The sequence below is a fragment of the Amphiura filiformis genome, chromosome 17 (assembly GCF_039555335.1).
Source record: "Amphiura filiformis chromosome 17, Afil_fr2py, whole genome shotgun sequence".
Taxonomy (NCBI): domain Eukaryota; kingdom Metazoa; phylum Echinodermata; class Ophiuroidea; order Amphilepidida; family Amphiuridae; genus Amphiura; species Amphiura filiformis.
Window position 1 is genome coordinate 45,094,751 of NC_092644.1, and position 6,936 is coordinate 45,101,686.

Here is a 6,936-nt window from a genome sequence, read left to right on the forward strand (position 1 = left end):
TATTGTCTATAAAGAGTGCTAATAATTAGTATAGGCCCTAAATGTTATTGTTGTCAGAAACATGATTTTATAACATTTGATATGCATAATTGCTGCCTAATTAACATATTAAGTGTTTCTAGACTTAAAATGCCATTTTCTGCCAGATGTTGTTTCGCGTCATTTTTTAACTTGCGCGTCACTTTTCTTGGTAATGGTGTATCTGTTTGAGCTTATTTTTGGCAAGTATGTTGGACATACCTGTATCTAAATATTTATAGAAGGAAATTTTGAAAAACATCTGGTAACCATGGAAACGACCCGTTTTGTAAATTTTCCGCCAAAATGCGCAAATTTACCAATTTTAATGCACCGTAGCGTAACCGTACAACCTTTTTTTGAAAATTCCCTCTATACATTTTTTAATTAGACCTAAATTTGTCAAATAAAACAAATTTCAGAAAAAAATACCAAAGAACGACTGAGAAAAATGACGCGCAACGACATCATGTGAAAATCCAACATGGCCGCCGTTACCATGGCAACCGTTATATGGTCAAGGTCAAAGGTCACAGTCAGGTCAAAGTCAAATGTAAGGTTTGGCCTAGTCCAGTGATCATTTGGCTCAAGTATGGTTGCAATCTGTCGAAGCATAAGAGAGCTAAGGCGAAACGTGGCAAGTCACGCAAAATGTCACGAGTTGCCAGAAAGAATTGGAAGAAGACAGTACAAGCCGACGTTCGTCGTCGGCTTGTAAAAACGATAACACGTTATATCGGGTTAGCACGTTTCAAATGACGAGACTAGTTTGCGTTTATAAAGATGGGTTTTACGGCACGGTAGATATCCGTTAATTTCATGCCAAAGGGTCATGACCACATAGGCATGTTTGGTATCATAACATTTCTAGAAGAATTATCTACATACTGTGCAATTTTTGTAACAACACTATTAACACAACGCAAGTTATGGCCAATTCACAATGTTAAGTTACTTTTGGGACACCCTGTATATCTTACTGATGATGTCAATTAAAAGGTTAACATTGGTCTACCACGAGCAATGTTAACATTCTGATTAAATGTTTGATTTGATTTTTCAAGTGATTTTTCATGTGATTGCACTTGGAATGAATCTATTCTGAGATTTTGCAATCATTAATTAGCTGGATTATTGAATGTATTTCACACTCTAATGCAATTCAGTGGCACAACATTCTCATGAAGAAAAATACCATTTGGACCAAACGGAACCAGTTTTTGTTTAATAAAATAACTGTAAACAATGTTTTGAGCAACAGTCGTGCTTTTTAACGGTGTGCAATTCAAAGACAAGAAATGGTTCCTACTGATATAAAATAATAAAGAAATAACGTGTGGTGTCGAATCCTTTACACCCAAATAATGTGTTCTCGGTAGTAAAAACATAAATAATGGGTGAGGCGCTGCCGATCCCATTATTTAAACGTTTTTACTGCCGAGGACACATTATTTGGGTGTAAAAAACAAATGTTGAAAATGTTCCGATTGTTAAAGGAAGGTGACCTGATATATTTGGAAAATCAAATTCTTAAAGCTTATATACATATAACATAAACTGTTGTCCCTTTCAAGCATTCATGCAAAAAGATCATGTAAATGTTCATTGTAAATGCGTCTAATTCTTCATGGAATTACTGACATTTAAGGGGGTACTACACCCATGTGGTAAATTTGTGACTATTTTTGCATTTTTCTCAAAAAATAATTACACACTGGTAACAAAAGTTATGTATATTATTAGGGCAAGGAATCCAATTACTACACTGAAATTTCAGTGACGCAAGACAAGCGGTTCAGTATATATGATAGGAAATGTGGTACATCCTAGCGGTACCTTATTTCTGATCATAAATAACAAACCGCTTGTCTTGGGTCACTGAAATTCCAGTGAAGTAATTGGATTCCTTGCCCCTATAATATACATAAATTTTGTTACCACTGTGTTATTAGTTTTGAGAAAAATGCAAAAATAGACACAAATTATCTAGGGTGTAGTTCCCCATAATACAGCGTAAAACTGGTAGTCTACAGTGTTTTTATTAATGATAATCATCATGATCAAATTGATTTCAAATAAAAGATCCTATTTTTCTCATAATACTGAAATGAGTTCCAAGTCGGTGTATTTCCGAAGATATCATCAAAAAACTGCCGAATTAGTCAAAAATGTGGTATACCATATTTAAGACTAATTTAAAAGTTTTTTGACAATTTCTTCGGAAATATACCGATTTGGAATGCCTAATTTCAATATGTTAATAAGAAAAATATGAGCTTTCACCTAATACCATCTGCATTTTGATAGGGTAAAGTTGGGGATGAGGCTGTCAATCAGGTCACACACCTTTAAATGTATGTTGCTGTTTCTTTATTTTAGAATCTGGTACTCCTGTCTTACACCCTGTGTATACTCATGCACAATTGACAATAACATCTATATAGGTCTCATCATCAGAGTACCCCAAACAGAGTCCATGACAGTAGTCAACTGCAACAAACATCCACAAACACCACTTTTGTATGGAGAGCCTATCAAGCACGTACAGACTGTAACAATAAAAAATTATACAATTGCAATTTCATTTTTAGACAAAAATAAAGAGGTCATGGCAACAATAGATATGCAGTGGAATCAGTAACATCTTGGCTAATAGAACAACCTTAATTGATTTGTTTACTAGTTCGTGCTCAAACACTATGCTCAATTAAGTGGATCCAGAAAACGAATTGGGCCACTTTTAACATTTTCGCGCATATCTACGACGTAGCTTGAATCGTGTAAAATTAATTTTCATGATTAGGCTTTTCAAAACAAAATAAAAGGGGTCATGGCATAAATGTGATATGCAGTAATATATCAGTAATATATCAGTAATATAATATATTGGCTAACTGAAACACTTTACTCGGTTCCTTTCCTATTTTTTGCCACTTTTTGCCATGTTCGCACGTATCAAGGTATGTACCATGTAAAATGAACTTTCATGCTTATCGTCAAAGATTTCAGAACAAACGCAAAAGTATTTCGTTCACTTAATTGACATTAGTAAATAAATTATATGATATTCATTTCAAATTTGCAAATTAAGATAGGCCTTCTACTTCAAATTTGCATTATTTAAAATTACCCACCTTAAGGGATCTAAAATGAGCGTTTATTGCGTTTCGACAGTATTTTTTGTGGGACATGAGAGCACCTTAGACCTATCGAATTGCATTCTGAATACGAAGCATGTCTTTCTGATATCAACTAATTTTCATTTTTTGAAAATCACAATATAATACAAATTTTATGACAAATTATAAAAAATTTGATATTTGTCAAAATTTTGATATACAACAGTCCTCGAAGTAAACTATATAAATCCAATGATATATTCTTAAAGTATATGTAGCAGGGAGGAAAAGCCGACGGTCAATTGAAAATGTTGACCTTTCATATTGAAGATATGGATTTTTTTTCCCAAAAGACCTAATTTTTTTGGTGTTTTGGGAAAAAATCCATATCTTCAATACGAAAGGTCAAAATTTTCAATTGATCGTCGGCTTTTCATCCCACCTACATACACTTTAACTATAAATCATCAGATTTATAAAGTTTACTTCAAGTACTGTTAAATATCAAAAATATCAATTTTAATGATTTGCCATAAAATGTGTATTAAATTGCGAATTTCAAAAATCAAAATTATTTGATATCAGAATGACATTCTTCGTATTCAGAATGTAATTCGATATGTCTGATGTGCTCTAATGTCCCAAAATAAATACTGTCCAAACGTTCATACCCCAGCCCTTAAGGTTATTAATTATTTTAAACTGTTGTGATTTGGTAGTTCACAGCATCGTACGAATGGTAGTGAGCTTTGGCAAAAACTGCATTGTTCAATTCAAAGCGATTGTGTAGAAGAATTAAAACATCACAGATATACTTTTTATAGTTGCTGCGGTTCATGAGTTATGTTGTATAGAGGGCTGAAACAATAACACTTTTGTAAAATGTACATAACTTATTAACAACAATAAATTAAGCAAGTTTGCAAAGTATACGATTTGTAGAAGGAACTTTTGCAAAACATCGAGGTGTTAATTTTCAATAATATATTGATCTAGGTAATGAAAATCGATTTTTAGGTTGATTCGACCAACAACACCTCGTCTACCCTTAAGGTTAGCCGAGAGTTTTTCATGCGCTTGATTTCAGAGGGCGTAAGTTCATAACAGAAACAGCCATGCAGAAAATGAACAAGCGTACCGGGACGTAGGCCTACTTACAATAGAATATCGATCCACGGTCAAGACATGAAAAGGCTATGAAACTTGGCTTAGCTCGTGCCCGGAGCTCGGATGCCGGGGGGGGGGGGGGGGGGGGGGGGGGACAAGCCGTTTTCGGCAATTTTCACAAGGATTTTTTAAATTTTAAAATTAATTGGGGGCACTTCGTCAAGCTACGCCCTGGAAAATGTGTTGATTTTGAATTTATAGCCTTGATATCTTTGATGAAATCAATGCTGCTATTCCCCTGATTACAATTATTTGTAAATCGAATTTGGGATGAAAATCAACAAGACAGACTTAGCAGGCCTACAAATTTCTGAATTATATAAAGTGAAAAACAATCAATCACGATTCATTGCACTCAGCGAATCAATCAAATAAAACTAAAAAGAAAGGAGCAAGAAAAAATAAAGAAATAGTGAAAAAGAGAAAGAAAGAGAGAGAAAGAAAATGAACGAAAAAGAAAGAAAGAAAGAAAGAAAGAAATGAAAAAGAAAGGGAGAAAGAAAAGAGGAAAGAAAGGAAGTAAAAATGAGAAAAGAGAAAAAAAGAAAATTCAGCCACACGGAGACTCGAACCCACAAAAATAGTTCATACTAGATTCCCAGTCCAACGCTCTATCCACTCGGCCATCGATCAGCTTACACGATTGCCTGTTCTCAAAGCGGATGATAACTATAATTGGATGCAATAATTTACATGATTACAATCGCGTCCGCATTATGGCTCTTAGAATAAACACGCATGTCGGCGCTGAAATTTTGAACGAACCGATGGAGGAAAACCTCGTTTTTGCAAAACTAGCTTCAATTTGGAGTGAAAATCAAATGGAATAGCAATTGGCAGAATGTTGAGAAATAATGTAGGTATTCAGATGTCTAAATTAACGTCTCGTAATCAAGATATCGATAATTTCACAAACCAGCTTTTTCTCAAGCAAATTCTCCAAAATTTTCCCCCAAAACGGGCTTTTAAAATTTAATCGGTACTGTATTTGGTTCTTCCCCATGGCAACATTATTTCTTTGATCGATTTGTAATACAATACGAAAAAGAAGAAAACAATCGCTCGGTGTGGATTTATACGGAGCGCACATTTGAAAAAAACCTCATGGAACGTGTTTTTGATCTTGTGAACATGGTGGGTAAAAATGCTTTAAACGAAGGATTTTCTAATTTATTCTAATAATTTGTATATAACACACACAAAAATGTTAAGCTACATCCAATGCACCAACATTTCACACGCTGCGATATTTGATTACTGAGAAAACTCTGTTTTAGAGAACAACTTTATACGTCTTTTATACGTTTTTTATACGTCTCTTTGTGTAACCTTAAGAGCACCGACCACATGGTTTATGATTCAAATCAATTCAGTCATTTTTGCTACACAAAGACACGAAAGTGGCCAAAGCTGTTTAGGACTACTTTTACATATTGACCATATATCTTCGCTTGTAGATCACCGATATTATTAAAACAAAGATTATGTAGTAGATTACAAAATTACCTTGAGGACTGGTAAATAACTAAATACATTATTAATAAGTGACTATTTTGCCTCATACTATTTTCTCAATTGTATCTTCTTTTTCGTTTCTTCTTTTGTACGGAGAGCCTATCAAGCATGTACAGACTGTAACATAAAAAAATTATACAATTGCAATTTTATTTTTAGACAAAAATAAAGAGACCGTGGCAACTATAGATATGCAGTGGAATCAGTAACATCTTGGCTAACAGAAAAAAAAATTACTTGATTTCTTATCTCAAACACTATGTTTAATTAAGTAAATCGTCCAGAAAATGAATTTTAATATTTTCGCGCATATCTACGACGTAGCTTGCATCGTGTAAAATTTACTTTTATGATTATGCTTTTCAAAACAAAATAAAAGGGGTCATAGCACAAATGTGATATGCAGTAATATATCAGTAATATAATATCTTGGCTAACCGAAACACTTTGCTTGGTTCCTTTCCTATTTTTTGCCACTTTTTGCCATGTTCGCACGTATCAAGTGTGTACCATGTAATGAACTTTTATGCTTATCGTCAAAGATTTTAGAACAAACGCAAAAGTTTTTCGTTCACTTATTGACATTAGTAAATAAATAATATGATATTTATTTCAAATTTGCAAATTAAGATAGGCCTTCTACTTCAAATGCCACATTATTTAAAATTACCCACCTTAAGGTTATTAATTATTTTAAACTGTTGTGATTTGGTTGTTCACAGCATCGTACGAATGGTAGTGAGCTTTGGCAAAAACTGCATTGCTCAATTCATAGCGATTGTGTAGAAGAATTAAAATATCACAAATATACTTTTATAGGTGCTGCGGTTCATGAGTTATGCTGTAAAGAGGGCTGAAACAACAACACTTTTGTAAAATGTACATAACTTTTTAACAACAATAAATTAAGCAAGTTTGCAAAGTATACGATTTGTAGAATGACCTTTTGCAAAACATCGAGGTGTTAATTTTCAATAATATATTGATCTAGATAATGAAATTCGATTTTTATGTTGCTTCGACCAACAATACCTCGTCTACCCTTAAGAGCACCGACCACATGGTTTATGATTCAAATCAATTCAGTCACTTTTGCTACACAAAGACACGAAAGTGG